The sequence below is a fragment of the Taudactylus pleione genome, unplaced genomic scaffold (genome assembly GCF_031769625.1).
Source record: "Taudactylus pleione unplaced genomic scaffold, aTauple2 ptg000609l, whole genome shotgun sequence".
Lineage (NCBI taxonomy): Eukaryota > Metazoa > Chordata > Amphibia > Anura > Myobatrachidae > Taudactylus > Taudactylus pleione.
Window position 1 is genome coordinate 12334621 of NW_028285011.1, and position 15156 is coordinate 12349776.

At 45.7% G+C, this 15156-nt stretch overlaps 1 pseudogene across 1 annotated transcript in view; it reads right to left on the reverse strand.

Annotated features, from left to right (window-relative positions):
* The window catches only part of LOC148480641 (interleukin-18 receptor 1-like), a 112750-nt pseudogene that overhangs the window by 57949 nt on the left and 39645 nt on the right, over positions 1-15156 (reverse strand). The window lies entirely within an intron of this gene.

The window sequence follows — 15156 nt, forward strand, 5'->3', positions numbered from 1 at the left end:
GGCTGTGGACAGTGAAGAGGGAGGGTGGGAGTTAGGTCTGGCTGGGCTGTGTAGTGTAGTGTAGTGCAGTGTAGTGTTGTGCTGTGCTGTGCTGCAGTTGTCCATAACGGCTGTGTCCACTCCTCCAAAGTCCATAGGGGCTGGCTGTGTTGTGCTGTGCTGCTGTTGTCTATAGGGGCTGTGTCCACTCCTCCAAAGTCCATATGGGCTGGCTGTGTTGTGCTGTGCTGCTGTTGTCCATAGGGGCTGTGTCCACTCCTCCAAAGTCCATAGGGGCTGGCTGGACTGTGTTGTGCAGTCAGTTGTCCATAGGGGCTGTGTCCACTCCAAAGTCCTGTGCAGAGTCCCAGTCCTAATGGGGTGCTGTAGTGTTGTCCAGGGGGTGCTCTGTCCATCAGGGGTGCTACCCCCAAGTGCAAAAAAAAATTAAATATTTTCTGTGTTTGTGAATTGTGTGCGCAGTAGCCGCACGTGCATCAACAAAGTAGTGCCAAGCGTGCGCCTGTGTCATAAGTAAAGGGCCGGCTGGCTTGACCGTTAAAGGGTGCTGTAACCCCCAAAGTACACTCCAGTCCAAACCAAAAAAAAAATTATTTTCTGTGTTTGTGAATTGTGTGCGCAGTAGCCGCACGTGCATCAACAAAGTAGTGCCAAGCGTGCGCCTGTTTCCCATAAATAAAGGGCTGGCTGGATTGACCGCTAAAGGGTGCTGTAACCCCCAAAGGGCACTCCAAACAAAAATAATTTTTTTTTTTCTGTGTTTGTGAATTGTGTGCACTGTGGCTGCATGTGCATCAACGAAGGAGCAGCGCCAAGCGTGCGCCTGTGTCCCATAAGTAAAGGGCCGGCTGGCTCATTTCTGTGTTTGTGTGCGCCTTAGCCACACGTATATATCAATATAACATAAATGGAGGACCAAACTTTCTCCGATAAAAATAAAATAGGGAAAGATCAAGAACCACTTCCTCCTAGTGCTGAAGCTGCTGCCACTAGTCATGACATAGACAATAACATGCCATCAACATCATCTGCCAAGGCCGATGCCCAATGTCATAGTAGAGGGCACATACAATCCCAAATTTCAAAGTTCAGGAAAATGACCTTGAAAAAAACATTTAAATCATCTGAAGAAAAACGTAAACTTGCCAATATGCCATTTACGACACGGAGTGGCAAGGAATGGCTAAGGTCTTTCCCTATGTTCATGACTAGTGGTTCAGCTTCACATGACGATGGAAGCCCTGCTCCCACTAAAAAAATCAAAAGAGTTAAGCTGGCAAAAGCACAGCGAAGAACTGTGCGTTCTAAGAAGATATCACAAATCCCCAAGGAGAGGGCATGTAAAGTCCAAAAAGCCAAAGTTCATTAAAATGACCCAAAAAAAAAATTTAAATCGTCTGAGGAGAAACGTAAACTTGCCAATATGCCAATTACAAAACAGAGTGGCAAGGAACGGCTAAGGTCCTGGCCTATGACTAGTGGTTTAGCTTCACATGACGATGGAAGCCCTCCTCCTCCCACTACAAAAATGAAAAGAGTTAACCTGGGAAAAGCACAGCAAAGAACTGTACGTTCTAAGAGGATATCACAAATCCCCAAGGAGAGTCCAAGTGTGGTGGTGGTTGCGATGCCTGACCTTCCCAGCACTGGACGGGAAGAGGTGGCTCTTTCCACCATTTGCACGCCCCCTGCAAGTGCTGAAAGGAGCACCCACAGTCCACTTGCTGATATGCAATTTGAAGATGTCACTGTTGAAGTACAACAGGATGAGGATACTGGTGTAGCTGGCGCTGAGGAGGAAGTTGGCAAGGAGGATTCTGATGGTGATGTGGTTTGTTTAAATGAGGCTCCGGGGGAGACAGTTGTTGTCTGTGGGTTGAAAAAGCCCATCATGGTCATGCCTGGGCAGAAGACCAAACATTCCACCTCTTTGGTCTGGCAATATTTCTATCCAAATCCGGACAACAACTGTCTTGCCATATGTACCATATGTAAAGGTGGAATAAGTAGGGGTAGGGACGTTAACCACCTAGGAACATCCTCCCTTATACAGCACCTGCAGCGCGTTCATAAAAAGTTACTGTCAAGTTCAGAAACTTTGGCTAAGACCGTAAGCAGTCCAGGGACACCTAAATCCCATTGTCCTGTTGTATCCAAGCACCTGCAAACCACACCGTCAACTCCCTCCTCGTCAATTTGCTCCTTAGTCAGGATCGGAAGTAGTCCTGCAGGCCATGTCACTGGCATGACTGACTCTCCTATCCGGGATTCCTCAGGAGGATCCTGCATTGCTACACCTCCTGCTGCCGCTGTTGCTGCTGCTGGGAGTCATTCATCATCCCAGAGAGGAAGTAGGAACACCACTACTTTTACTAAACAATTGACCCTCCAACAGTCCTTAGCGAGGAGGATGAAGTACGACAGCAGTCATCCTGACGCAAAACATATAACTGAGGCCTTGACTGCTATGTTGGTGTTAGACGTGCGTCCGGTATCCGCCATTAGTGCAGTGGGATTTAGACAATTGATGGAGGTAGTGTGTCCCCAGTTCCAAATCCCGTCTAGATTCCACTTCACTAGGCAGGCGATACCGAGACTGTACAGAAACGTCAGAAAAAGTGTCCTCAGTGTCCTGAAAAATGCCGTTGTACCCAATGTCCACTTAACCACGGACATGTGGACAAGTGGAACAGGGCAGACTAAGGACTATATGACTGTGACAGCCCACTGGGTAGATGTATCACTTTACAGAGCAACAACAGCAGCGTCACCAGTAGCAGCATCTCAGAAACGCCAGCTCGTTCCAAGGCAGGCTACGCTGTGTATCACCGGTTTCAGTAAGAGGCACACAGCCGACAACCTCTTAGAGAAACTGAGGGAAATCATCGCCCAGTGGCTTACCCCACTTAGACTCTCCTGGGGATTTGTGATATCTGACAATGCCACCAATATTGTGCGGGCATTACATCTGGGCAAATTCCAGCACGTCCCAAGTTTTGCTCACACAATAAACTTGGTGGTGCAGAATTTTCTGAAAAGCGACAGGGGCGTGCAGGAGACGCTTTGGGTGGCCCGAAAAATTTCAGCCCACTTTCGCCATTCAGCGACTGCGTGCTGAAGACTGGAGCGCCAGCAAACACTCTTGAACCTGCCCCGCCATCACCTGAGGTTGTGACGCAATGGAACTCAACCCTCTATATGCTTCAGAGGATGGAGGAGCAGCAAAAGGCCATTCAAGTCTATACATCCACCTATGACATAGGCAAAGGAGGGGGTATGCACCTGACTCAAGCGCAGTGGAGAATGATTTCCGTGTTGTGCAAGGTTCTCCAGCCCTTCGAACTTGCCACACGTGAAGTCAGTTCAGACACTGCCAGCTTGAGTCAGGTCATTCCCCTCATCAGGCTTTTGCAGAAGCAGCTGAAGAAAGTGAAGGAGGAGCTAAGACGGAGCGATTCCGCTCGGCATGTGGGACTTGTGGATGAAGCCCTTCATTCACTTTGCCAGGATTCCAGGGTGGTCAATCTGTTGAAATCGGACCACTACATTTTGGCCACCGTGCTCGATCCTAGGTTTAAAGCCTATGTGGTGTCTCTCTTTCCAGCCGACACAAGCCTGCAGAGGTGCAATGACCTGCTGGTGAAAACACTGTCAGCTGAAGCAGAACGTGACACGTCAACAGCTCCTTCTTCATTTTCTCCCGCAACTGGGGCTGCCAGGAAAAAACTTAGGTATCCTAAGCAACCCGCTGGCGGTGATGCAGGGCAGGCAGGACCAAGTTTGGACATCTGGTCCGGACTGAAGGACCTGGCAACAATTTCTGACATGTCTACTGTCACTACATATGATACTGTCACCATTGACAGAATGGTGGAGGATTACATCGGTGACAGCATCCAAGTAGGCATGTCAGACAGTCCTGTACTGGCAGGAAAAAGAGGCAATTTGGAGGCCCCTGTACAAACTGGCTCTATTTTACTCTATTTTACCTGAGTTGCCCCCCCTCCAGTGTGTACTCCAAAAGAGTGTTTAGTGCAGCCGGGAACCTTGTCAGTGAAAGGCTTAAGAGGTTGCTTCCACAAAATGTGGAGAAGATGATGTTCATAAAAATGAATTATCAACTCTTCCAGGGAGACCAGCCTCCAGAACGTACAGAGAGACCTGTGGTGGTGGATTCCAGCGGGGACGAGTTAATACTCTGTGAGGATGAGGATGTACACAACACTGAAGAGGGTGAGGAATCGGTGGATGAGGAGGATGAGGACGACATCTTGCCTCCGTAGAGCCAGTTTGTGCAGGGACAGATTAATTGCCAGCTTGTTTTGTGGGGGCCCAAACGAACCAATCATTTCAGCCACAGTTGTGTGGCAGACCCTGGCGCTGAAATGATTGCTTTGTTAAAGTGTGCATGTCCTGTTTATACAACATAAGGGTGGGTGGGAGGGCCCAAGGACAATTCCATCTTGCAACTCTTTTTTTTCTTTGCATTATGTACAGTTTGGGGCCTAGTTTTTCAAACTGCCATCCTGTCTGCCACTGCAGTATCATTCCTAGATGGGTCACGTGTTTGTGCCGCCCACTCGTGTCGCTTAGCATAGTCATCCAGCTACCTCGGTGCAACCTTTTGGACATAAAAACACTATTGTGAGGTTTGAGGTGTTCAGAATAGACTGGAAATGAGTGGAAATTAAGGTTATTGAGGTTAATAATAGCATAGGAGCAGAAAAACCAACACATTCTGTGATTTTAGCTGTTTTTATGCTTTTTTTAAAAAAAATACAGATCCAAAACACAAAACCCAGAACCCAAAACACGGAAGGGTGGTTTTGGCAAAACCAATCCAGATCCAAAACACGAAGAAAGATCCAGATCCAAAACCAAAACACAAAACAAAACACGAAAAGTGGCCGGTGCACACCCCTAATATAATATCGATGACAATACATCAATTTGAAATCCATTGGCAGAAGTTTTATATAATATAGCTACAAATATTTTAATATTAATTTTACTAAAAAATGACATACTCCATTATGACTATTGTTTTAGATGAAGTGCTTAAAGTGGTCCTAGAGATGTGGTGAAACTCACTCACTGCTGCACTTTTTCAATAAAGGGGTGTGGTCTCAATAGAAAGGGCCTGGTCTCAAAAAAGAAAAGGTGTGGTCACAGAATAGTATCCCCAATTCAAATTACGCCACATAGTAGCACAAGCTTATCCACAATACTCCGCACATACTGCCCCTGATTAATATTACACCATAGTAGTGTCCCTTATTCATGTTATGGCACACAGTAGTGCCCCTTTTACACAATGCCCACATTAGTGCCTCTTATATACAATGCCCACAGTAGTAGTGCCATTTATACAATGCCCACAGCAGTAGTGCAGGTGGGGATGGGGGGAAGGGAGCAGGGTGAACACAGTGGAGAGAGGGAGCACAGTGGGAGCAGAGGTAAACACACAGTGGGGAGGGGGGAAAGAGGGCAGGGTGAACACACAGGGGGGAAGGGAGCAGGATGAACACACAGTGGGGAAGGGGGGCAGTGGGAGTAGGATGAACACACAGTGGGGAGGAGGGAGCAGTGTGTACACACACAGTGGGGAGGGGGAGGAGTGAGCAGGGTGAACACAGTGGAGAGGGGGAGTGCAGTGGGAGCAGGGGTAAACACACAGTGGGGAGGGGGGAAGGGAGCAGGGTGAACACAGTGGGAAGGGAGCAGGGTGAACACAGTGGGGAAGGGCAGTGGGAGCAGGGTGAACACACAGTGGGGAGGGGGGAGGGGGGCATTGAGAAAACAGAGCTCACCACCCTCACACAGACAGCACAGCAGTGGTCAGTGCTGGCCTCAGTGTCCACAGTTTACGTAGACTGGGTCCTCTCAGGGTGGCTTCTCAACGCAGAGGGAGAGACAGACACTTCTCATTCCCGCCAGAGGAGACCTGTCACCGACTGGGGGAGGCAGGGAGGGCGCGTGCGGCTGGACAAATCACTCGTAATTTAGAGTAATCATACAATTGTAGCTCCGACCACCTGCCACATTTATTGATAGGGCCTGGGCAACGCTGGTGGGTGGCACACAGCAGAGCGGGGGCAATCATATCGGGAACCAGCTGGGACAAGCCGAGCCTGACATTACAAACACAACAACAGCATCATTAATTTCTTTCACCAGTAGTACTTAATCAGGCAGTGAGCGGCGCGCAGCTGCGGCTGCTGGTGTACTTACAACTTGTGACTTGTCACTGTCACGTCAGGTCCGTGTCTATGACCAGCTGAGCAATGAGGGTGGGCCAGCCGGGAAAGGGGGTAGGCCAGCCAGGCAAAGGAGGCGGGCATATTTAGCCAGTAGAAACAGAGGGCCTGATTCAGAGCCGCTCGTAAGCGGACGCTCGTTCGCTCCGAGCGATGTTCGCACATCTGCGCATGCTTATCGGTCGTAATGCACATGCGCCAACCAGTCAGTGCGGTCGGAAATCGTGTGTTCGCAAAATAGCGAGTGCCTGCTAATTTGAGTGACAGGATGAGGCGTTTGTGGGTGGTAACAGGGGAAGGTGCTTGAAAACGGGGAGTGGAGATCCGAACGCAGGCGTGCCAAACGGTCAAAACGGGCGTTTAATGGGAGTGCATAATTAACAAAGCAGCGTCATCGGCCACGTCACTTGGTTGTCTCTTAGCCTGAACTGTTCGCATGATTGCGGTAGGAAAATCCAACCACAAGCACTGCGAGCAGTTCAGACACCTTTCGATGTACTCGATTAATCTAATAAATAGCGGAGATGACGTATGATGCGAACGGCCAGGGGGCGTCTTTACAAAATAGCGAGCGCATATTTCGTTCGCTCGCTCAGACATAGAGGCGTCAACAGACCGCAAAGAGCGAGCGCTCTATTTAAATATCCCATAGGCAAACGCAGGGGGGGTTTCCATCTTCCTGGAAACCCCCCTCCCCAGCCCACACCATGACCACAATAGAAATAATAATATAATAGATTGTTACTAGTGCTGCATGTTCTTCTCAGTATCACAAATGAAATAATTAGCACCACCTGTGGATCTTTTAACATGTATCAGCCAGTAATAAATAACCTGTGCACCAACTAGAAGATCTGAAAAACATGCACTGTTAGAGATGCACTGCTATATAGCCCAATATGTACATATACAGTATGTCCAGGGCAGTGCTAGGTTCTTTTGCTGCTCCTCCAAGCTCCCGGACTTGCTCCAATAGTCTGGAATGGTGCCCACATCTAAAATAAATACGTTCAGCTCAGGCAGGATGGCCTACTGGTGCATCTAATGGCTTACTGTGATCACTGGTCCTGTATATGCTGGAAATCATAAACACAATACACTTGGTATGACGCGTTTTAAAGCTGGTTAAGTACTAATTCTGCCCTCTTCATTGACAAGCCACACTCGCTCTAAAATTAAGCATTTGGAAACCCCCCCTCTGGAAATCCTTCGTTTGCCACTGTATCCGGCCCCGTTTTCTGAACGAGCGAGCGCAAATAGCGTCCGGCTCTGAATCAGGCCCAGAGCTCATTCAGACTGACAGCTGCAGACTGCAACTGCCAGTTTCTAAAGCCAGGCAAGGAGGGCGGATGGAGGCGGAACTGGTTCCTCCTCCAATTAGAACTGACGGAACGCAGTTCCGCCCCGTTCCAGCTCGCTTTAACCCCTGCCTATTACTATATTGTGTAATGACTATTTTTAAGAGGAATTAAGTGCTTATGTTTGTTATTATTATTATTATTATTATTATTATTATTATTATTATTATTATTAGTATTATTATTATTGTTTTTATTATAACAATTCTCTAACTATTGTGCCCCTAACTATTGTAACTATTGTTCTAAATTAGGTGCTCTAATACCATATGATTAAGAAAATATTTAGTGCTAATAATGTCATTATTGTGACACTTCTATTAAATCTATTATACTGAAATTAAATATGAAAGTGACTCATATTACTACATTTTACCTATCCTATAGTGATTATATAATTAATGTGGTTGATACTTACTGTAGGTGTATACTGATGCATAAACTCATATGCCTAATTAACCATACTTCAATAATGTTATTCTCCAATATTAATAAACCATCATCTAAAATAACTCACGCTAAATTCCCATTTATCCAGACTTGGTTGTATTCAACAACTTATTTTTGACTTCCTAAAAATTTCTTCCAGTTTTAAATTAATAAACCTCCATATATTAGTTTCTCCAACCCTTTTATCATGGCATCCTTACATAAATACACCAATATTAAAATCTATGAATGCATTATTTATAATACACTTCTAGATTGATCATCTGAATGTATAAATCCTTTAACTAGCCACTTAAAGAAAATAAACTATTTCGATTCCGTCATTTAAACCACCAGGGGAAAGTGTGTTTAACGTAAATATCCAATATGTCTCTCTTTTGGCCAATGTTAACTGTCTATTACCTCCTCTTGGGTCTTCATTTATATGTTCTAGAATTGTAAAGGTGAGCCCTTTTGTTTCTGATTTGTGCACATCTGAAAAATGCCTAGGTAAACTGTGTTTTTTTACTTTATTTTTAATATTTCAAAGATGTTCTTGAATGCGTAGTTTCATGCTCCTTTTTGTCTTCCCGATGTATGCTAACCCACACTTGCAAGTAATTCTATACACCATAAAACTGGTCATGCAAGTAACCACTTCCCGCAGTGTATACTACCTACCATTCTTCCCCTGTTTAATGAAACTAGTTTCCTCCATAAACTTGCAACATATATATATAAATATATATATATATATATACATACATACATACATACATACATACATACTGTATATACATGTGTGTGTATACACTATCTCTCTGATGATGTTAGGCACTGGAGAGAGGGAGACAGGATACCACGCTCTTCCTGCTATATCCTGGAGGCAGGGCTTTCCTGGGTCCATCAGACCCGTTCAGCAGGACTATAAGGGGCATATTTAAAATATGGGGTCTAGCCCTGTAAATCCTTATTGCACATGAATCCGCCATCACTTAACTTCTATCTTCGTATCCCTTTGAGTCTACTATGTATGTGCTGCTATCCAGCTGTGCTAGCACAATGTGACGAAAGCCACTGCTGGTACATTTAAGAGTTTATTCTGCATTAGACACAGTTATGGAAAGGGCAGGGTGGGTGAATAAATAGGCCCCTAATTGCAGTGAGCAGGGATTGAGGTGTGAGGCAGTCAGGAGGGAGGTGTAAGGCAATGAGGTATAAGGCACTCCACTCCGGTTTCCATCTCCCGCAGTAGGCACTATGGGAGAGATGTCATGACGTCTCTCCCATAGTTCCGAGAAGCGGTAGGACCAGACGTCAGCAGACGCAGGATCGGGGCTTAAGGTAAGTATTGTGTATGTATTTTTTATTGTATTTTTTTGTGTAAGGTGCACTACTACTGGGGGCACTACCATTGGGGTCACTACTACTGGGGGCACTACCACTGGGGTCACTACTAATGGGGGCATTACCAATGGAGGCATTGCTACTGCAAGCACTACTACTGTAGGCACTACTACTCAGGCATTATTACTGGGGGCAGGGCTGCCATAAAAATTGTGGTGCCCGGGACTGGCAAAATAGGCAGGCCCCCCACATGCACAAACACACAGTGTGGAAACCGTGAGCTAGAGGAGGGCATGAGCTGCAGCCGACGGCAGATATGGCTAGTCCCACCTCTCCTTATGGCCCTATACAGGGCTGGCAACAGAAATCTTGGGGCCCAGTATACTCATGTTTTTGAGGCTCCCTATCCCCTCCCAGTAGGTACATGCAGGTTGTCACCAGGCCTGTCCCTATATATCGATATGCAGAGTTATATGCATTTCAAGATGGTTGTTGCTTTATACGCACTTCAAGATGGTTGTTACTTTATACACTTATAGATAGTTGTTGCTAGATCCAAGTTGAAATAAGAAACTCTGAGGTCACAACTATGTTACCACTGCAGCAGGGCCGGTCAGCTACCAATGTTGCTATCCACGTGGGCACAGAGGGGGAATATAAACCGGTGGCAGGCGAAGTGAGCCACCGTGCCTGAAGCGTGTCGAGCGAAGCAAGGTGAGTGAAGCGAGCCCACAAGGGGACACTTTTGGCCCCCTGTTCTGAACCTTGCTCCTCCCCCTGTTGCCCGAGTCACATGGTTGTGACCAGGGCCGGCCCTAGCCCAAATTTTTTGGTAAGCGAGTATATTTTTTGGTGCCCCCCTATGCAGTGCCCCTTTTACAGTGTCCCCGGTAGTGGTCCCCCTGTGCAGTGCCCCATGTGTCCCCAGTAGTAAGCCCCTTATATAGTGCCCCCAGTAGTAGTCCCCCCATGCAGTGCCCCCCAATAGTGATACCCTTTACGCAGTGCCCTTTAAACAGTGGCCCCAGATGTAGTTCCCCCCTATGCAGTACCCAAAGTCTTGCCCTTTATATAGTGCCCCCAGTATTGGTCCTCCCCCTTGTAGTGCCCCTAGTAGTAGTCCCCCCTCTTGTAGTGCCCCTAGTAGTAGTCCCCCCTTGTCATAGTCCTCCAAGTGGAGGTCCCCCCCCTATGCAGTGCCCCCAGTAGTAGCCCCCCTTGTAGTGCCCCTAGTAGTTGTCCCCCCCTTGTAGTACCCCCAGTAGTAATCCCCCCTTGGAGAGCCCCCATTAGTAGTCCCCCCTTGTAGTGCCCCAGTAGTAGTCCCCCCTTGTAGTGCCCCCAGTAGTAGTCCTCCCCTTGTAGTGTTCCCAGTAGTAGCCTTCCCCACCCCCAGCAGTAGAGACACACGTAATAAAAAAAAAATAGATATTACCTTCTAATTTTAACAAGGGTGTTTAAAAATCCCTATGGATGAGTCACTACAAGTACACATATGACAGTACATATTAGTTTTGTCTCAACCCCTAAATTCCCATCTGTTCCTGTTATGTTACTTTACATCTGGTTACATATGATATATACTTTGGAAAAGGATATGCTTTCATAAAAGAGTGAGAGTGGGGAAGATATTTAATTAAAAAAAAATAATTTTTGTGGTGACAATGAAGTTTGATATTAGCCCTATTGGCACTTTGACCTGTGTAATGTCATTTTGTTTTATTTTCGTGTATTTACCTTGATATGGCTCTGAGCCCTTTTTTTTCATTTGTGACACTGTTTTCTGTTTGTACGGAGCATCCCTCCTCCTTTAGGATGGGATCCTCAGAGGAAGTTGCTGGCTCTGCCCCACCATATTGTACTTCAAAAAAAGAAAAAATTGAACACCATGATTTAAATCTATTTGTTTACTTGTTAAATTTAATCGCGAACAATATTTGTGCTTTGTCGTTCATCTCTATTTCTTAATGTGTCTACAGTCTTTCTTCAAGAATTTACCTTGTCGGGAGGGAACACGGCATGCGCATGCGTAAAGTTCGCAATGCACGTGCGCAAACTAAACGCTACGATCAGAAATTTCTCTCTCCTTGAACACAGCCAGGTCGGTAGTTTGAGTGACAGATTGAGGAGTTTGCGGGTGGTAACAGGGGAAGGTGCTTGAAAACGGGGGAGTGGAGATCCGAACGCAGGCGTGCCTCATTATGTGAACAGCGTTTTATGGGAGTGCATAATTAACAAAGTAGTATCATGGCACACGTGACATGGGTGGTTTGTACACTGACCTTATCGTAGAGCTTAAGAGAGGGTATGGTCAACCTTAAGCTCTACGACCAGTTTCAATGGTTCCTGATGGTCTCGATTAATCCTTATATGCCCGGAGATGACGTGTAATGCGTACGAGAAGGGGGCGTATTTTTTTGTCTTCCGGCCGCTTCCTCCCCTTGGTCGGCCAGCTACCGATTCGATCTTAGGGACGCAACATGCGAGTGCATCATTTGCATATCCGGCCTTTTTTCCCGTACGACCGTGCGGCCGCAGCGACCGACTCTGAATGAGGTCCTCTATCTCATTTCCACTCATATTTCTCAAATCTTTATCAACCAATCGGGGAGGAGGGAGATTTACAGGAACGACTTCTTTCAGAAGCTGTATAAGGCAGTGTATAAGGAGCACTAATGTGGGAATTCTGTAACAGGGGCACTACTGTGTGTCATAACATGAATAAGGGACACTACTATATTGTGTAATGTGAATCAGGGGCACTATGGGTAAGGATCGCAAGTGCTAAGACGCACGCAGTCGGACGATTTTCGCGATCTGCGCATGTGTGTGCTTTGCAGTGTGCGTGCGCGAACTAGCCACTGCGATCGGGAATGGCAGAGTGATTGACAGGAAGTGCCATTTGTGAGTGGTGACGGGGGTGTTCGGACCAACGCAGGCTTGCCACTGCAATACCATACGCAGCCTGAGGCCTCATAGCGTGTGCTGAAGTAAGCAATTCCTGAGTGAGGTCTGACCTGCCTTATGTTACTCGATGTTACCGTTTGTTTCGCTATTAATTGAAAAAATTGGCTGCGCTCAATCCTGCACACTAAGTATATATATTATGAATTACACTATAGTGAAAAATACATAAAAAGATTTTAATATGGCAATATTATACACAGATGAAAAATATTCAAAAATGTGTGGAACATGTATATGTTCCTAATAGAAATACATATACATACATACATACATACATACATACATACATACATACAAACAACATATATTACTATCAATGTTGAATATAACAGGTTAAATGGATGTAGTCAGTGTTCCTGGTCATATTGGGCCAGAAGAAAAAGAATGATTGTTTCTCTTGGATAAAATACACTGTATCTGTGGTAACTTGTGAATATTTATGCAGCAACTGAATATATTGTTGCTATTGAGTAGCACGGAATGAGCTCACCCGATTCTGGTAGGGATGTTGTCTGTGATCTGTAGATCAGGGGTCTCAGTATTCAACGTGTAATGCTGTGTTTGTCCCAAAACTTACAGCGCTTGTACTATTTCTATCCGTCACTGGAAATCAAGTTGTCTCCCTCTTATCACGGAAAATCTTAATGTTGTTGCTCCGCTCCGTGTCAGGCAGTATATAGTTACTGGTGGAGCCGCCGGCCGGCAGATCACAGACAACATCCCTACCAGAATCGGGTGAGTTCATTCCGTGCTACTCAATAACAACAATATATTCAATTGCTGCAATTAATTTACAAGTTACCACAGATACAGTGTATTTTATCCAAGAGAAACAATCATTCTTTTTCTTCTGGCCCAATATGACCAGGAACACTGACTACATCCATTTAACCTGTTATATTCAACATTGATAGTAATATATGTTGTTTGTTTGTATGTATGTATGTATGTATGTATGTATGTATTTCTATTAGGAACATATACATGTTCCACACATTTTTGAATATTTTTCATCTGTGTATAATATTGCCATATTAAAATCTTTTTATGTATTTTTCACTATAGTGTGATTCATAATATATATACTTAGTGTGCAGGATTGAGCGCAGCCAATTTTTTCAATTAGTATTTGAAGTAATCACACAAATTCTTCTTTTTGGCAGCAGTCTCTTCTCACATAGCAGATCATCTAGGAAGCGCTATCTTCTTCAGTTTTTTTATATATAGTTTGTTTCGCTATGTTGCCCAAGTATACAGATGTGAGTAAGGGGAGTGGGCATACTTATGTTAGGCTGCAATCGCAATGCGATTGGAAACATTTACATATCGCTGCTGATATTAGCAACTGCGTCGTGTGCGTATAAGCAGAATAGCTATCCATGCTGAATCAGGCCCTATGTGCAGTGTAATGTGAATAAGATTGTACTACTGTATGTCGTAATTTGAATTGGGGATAATATTGTGTGACGACACTCTTTTCTTTTGAGACCTTGTCCCTTTTTTCCAGCGCTGTCTCTTTGAAAAAGCACTGAGGACGGGGGGGGGGAGGAGTTCCACCACGTCTATAGGACCCTTTTAAGCACTGCGTATAATGTGCTCTGAATCCCAGTCAAATGAACCTATGGGCTAATACAGAATTGTACTTACAGTATGCCCATTTGTGGGCTGTGAGCACGGATCGCTATTGTGATCGCAGCTGCGATTACACACGCAGCGAGGCTGTGAAAGTATGCTAATGATTGCAAAAGCTCAGCTGCCATAAGAACTCCCACTTCTGCTTTCTCACATCTGCCTTACCTCGCAGACCAGCAAAAACATCAGTAACATCGGACCCTCACGCACAATTACAGCAGGTCAGATTTTACTCAGAAATGTAAAGTCTGGTCACACACAGTGAGTACTCAAGCTGCATATGCCATCGCTTTGGCTAATTTATGCACGCCCATACAACGGCATTCAAACGGACGAGCACACCTGCATTTCTCCGACCTCTCCCCGTCACCACCCCCAAAACGCCCCCAAACGCGGACTGTCTGTCGCTCACTATGCAGTGGCTTTTATATAACATGCGTGATCGCAATGCTACCATTGCACACTCACGCTGTGGTGCATGCGCAGTACGCACCATCGGCCAATCTGCGTATGCGGTTGTTGTGATCCGTGCTGAATCAGGCCCTGTATCCTTTGCAAATTTGCACAGAAATGAGAACACAATAATTGTGGTTGAAAAGGAAACAGGGCTGATGCAATTTATTGTATTGGTTCATTTCTAAAAATGTACTGTATATAGCCTGAGGATATGTATATTCACCTTGACAAATACACAATCTGAGTGTCCACGTGGGAACTGTCAGGAGCCGGAGCCAATCAGCGGCTTCTTTAGTGGCTGCTGATTGGCTGGCGGCTCCTGACTGTTCTCACTGTTCAGTCGGGAGCCGGTTAGCGGGGTATGTGGTCACACACATACACCGCTAATGGTAAGTATATGGATCGGGTACTCGGTTTGTTTTTTTTGCAAAGACCCCCCTGGATGCAACAGAGAACAGCGCGAGGATGGAGGTGAGCATACAATCTTTTTTGCAGGTCATTCCACATGGATTTCTACTTGGATAAGTGGACAGACCGGCTAGTACAAGTATGTGTGATTGATGTATGTGTGTAATAAACTTCTACTGTCTAAGCTGTGTGTGTTATGTCTTTATTTATTTTACAGTGGAGGTACGGGTGCTGGCCGCTTGTTGGCACTTGTAGTTCCACACGTGCCAAAGGGCAGGCATGCTGGAACTTGTAGTTACCTC